At 48.5% G+C, this 3,098-nt stretch overlaps 1 long non-coding RNA gene across 1 annotated transcript; it reads right to left on the bottom strand.

Annotated features, from left to right (window-relative positions):
• Positions 1-2,079: 2,079 nt before the first annotated feature.
• On the bottom strand, positions 2,080-3,098 carry LOC135813657 (uncharacterized). Its single transcript, XR_010553072.1, has 4 exons — positions 2,971-3,098; positions 2,745-2,885; positions 2,532-2,601; positions 2,080-2,230 (listed from the first exon to the last, which is right to left on the bottom strand). It is a non-coding gene; the product is annotated as an uncharacterized LOC135813657 (long non-coding RNA).

Raw genomic sequence — 3,098 nt, forward strand, 5'->3', positions numbered from 1 at the left:
GTTCGAAATAAGCCATAGGCGGGCATTGCCCACAAGAAAACTCGAGGCATAAGTAACTTCTTCCTCCTGTGTCGCAAATCCTATGGCTTTTATAGCTAAGTCCATGCTAAATACCCACTCCCGAAACAAATCTGCCTCACCGTGAAATGCTGGGGGCTCCTTGACATGGCGCTTGGTAATATTATCGCGAGGGTGTTCCCTGGTGCTTAGCCCTGGGCTGGATGGGACTTGAAATGGTCTCGCAGGAGTTGGAGTGATGGCGGCCACGAGTCGTCGCAACTCTTGTAGAGCCAGGTACGCTGTCACGGAGATGACGGTCAGCAAGAGCGGAAGGCCAGTACTAGTCAGGTCGATGGAAATCATCCTCTTTGCTACCAGTGTAACCGGCTACTGCGGGTTGAGGAAAAGAATCATCTTTATTCGTACTGCACAGGGTTATATATGATGTAAAGGTGTCAACTAGATAGGCGGGATGGTAGGTGATAGGCCGAAGGGCCGTGGATAGAGGGGATAGGAGTGTGAACAGCAGGTAACACTGTTACAACAGGACCTAGCACAGATCCTTGTGGTACACCACACGTGCAGGGGGTGGCCTGACTCGTGGTTGGCCCAATGCAGACCATCTGCTCTCGCGCGCAGTTTGGTAGCTGGCAAACCAGGTGATCGTGAGGGCCGATCCGCACACACTGACGTCAAACAGATCGACAATGTCAATGAGCTGCGTGTGGCGGACTTTGTCGAATGCTTTGTTGTTGTTGTTGAATTTTCGCAACACAAACAGGCGATGGCGCCTTCTTTTATACATGCGAGCGACATGACAAATTTAATAATAATAATAATAATAGTAATGGGGAGGGGAGGAGAAAAAATCACAAGTGAAAGAAGTCACCGAAGGTAACTGAATATGTTACAGGTAGATCTGCGGGAAAAAGAACCCTGTTGAAAACCGAAAACGTAACTGACCGAAGGATTGACCATTGGTGACCAGATAAAAAAAGTGACCTATTTTGAATACTTGGACCCTTTCGAGAGAGCACAAAAATGGGCGTGACAAGGTTCACAGCGCATCATGGGCGGTAGTAGTTAGTGCGGGGCAGGTTCTGGCACACTTTTTGACCTTTGACCTTTGGGCCAAATAAGGCACACTGTGTCGGTCGTGCTTGGTCTGGCCCCGGGACTCCCCAGGGTTTGACCTTTGACCTTTGGGTTAAATAAGGCACACTGTATCGGGCGCGCTTGGTCTGGCCCCGGGACCCCCTAGGGTTTGACCTTTGGCCCTGCCATGTCATAAATGTCATCATGTTCTTTTCCGTGGCGACCGTGCACTTGTGCACGTTCGGTGCATTCGCACCGTGGAGTAGTAAAATACGTACTATTCCCTGATTTGCACTAGATGTGCATTGCGTGAAGTGACATATTGCGCATGCGTGCATACGCACGCGGAGCGTGTGACCTTCAGTGGCCCTGCGTGTGGAAAAGACGCAGTGCAACACAAGGTGTACTAGTACACGTGTCATTATACTACTCCCTGATTCGCACTTCGTAGATGTGCAGCAAACAAGTTCACGCTCCTTGCATTTGTTTTATTCACACATCGTAGATGTGCACTGATTGACAAGTTGCCCATACAGAGCATGTCTAATCGGCTTTTCGATCGGTAAGAGAATGTTCAAATTCGGCCATATTATGAACCCCAAGATCAGAATTCGGCTCAACGTAGTACTTGAACCCACCGGTCCTATTACGTCATGTACATTTAGTCATTTACACACACTCTGTGAAGCACTGAAACATCGGTTTTCGGCGAATTCAACATGCGAAATTTGAAAATTCGGCAAAAAGATGGGTAATTTCTTCAAAACCACTGTTTTCGGCGAATTTTTCGCCCGGCCGATTTGGGAAATGCCAACTATCCATGCATGTACATTAGATGCTTATTTCTATTTTAATCGGGATACAGTAAGAATCAACCGGCTACGCCCGGAGTATCATGCATTAAAACAATTATTGAAGGGGGGTCACAGTGAAGCAGTGTTGCTACGCACCACAAATCCCCTCTGCACTGTACCGAATCTATACTGGAGAATCCAGAGTGGCCAGCAAAGAGTCACAACCCGCGGGTATCCAGTCACACTAAGGCATGTCCACCATTCCCCACATATTCACCATAACAAAACACAATACTGTTTACTATAATACACTTTTATTTAAATAATTGACTTGGATGAGTCTGTAGTAGAGAACACAATGCACGCACACGCACGCATGCGCGGACACACACACGCACACACGCACACACACACATCTAGGTTATAGTGCTATACACGTATCTAGGGTTTAGGAAGCACGAGAATATGTCGAAGCACCCACACATACCCCTTCATGCAGTGTACTTCAGTAGCCCAACACGTTACGACTGCTCAGGACCATCACAAAACACATTACGACCGCTCAGGACCATCACAAAACACCACACACTGTTACTACACTGCATACACAGTTACTACACTACGCCTGTTACAAGTACTTACAAATAATTTTGAAAACAAATGGCACATCCCGAAGACGGCAGCTAGCTCCAGACCTTCATACATACGTCATCTGTAAAACCAAGCATGAGCGCACACAAACACTATTAGTGTCACGAATACGGAAGCAGGGTAAGACAAGAGGATACGAAACAAGTAAGTATCGCTATAACGAGGGGGGTAAGTATACATGTAGACAGAGCAGTGCTTACTTACAGGGTCCGGATACGCTCCATGGCGTCCCGGTAGTCGGACTGCAACAGCAGCCCGACTTGCCGGCCCTCCCAGTAACGGGCCCGATGGGCCGCACCCGCCAGGTGTGCGGCCACGGCCTGGCCTCCCACCAGCCTTTCTCCACTGTAAAAACGAAAGAAACCGCAGAAAGCACAGTGTCATAGAGCTCTTTTGTTGGGGGAGAGAGCTAGGAGCACTGCACACTTACCATTTATCGCAATATATGATTAGAAAGAGGCGGCGCTTGACGCACCGCCTCAGGTGTTGAAACAGGGGTACTACCCCTGTAAGGCGAACGCCACAGTGACACGTGAACCTCATTTGGGCTGTTTTCAG

This window comes from Sycon ciliatum, chromosome 4 (assembly GCF_964019385.1).
Source record: "Sycon ciliatum chromosome 4, ocSycCili1.1, whole genome shotgun sequence".
Taxonomy (NCBI): Eukaryota; Metazoa; Porifera; class Calcarea; order Leucosolenida; family Sycettidae; genus Sycon; species Sycon ciliatum.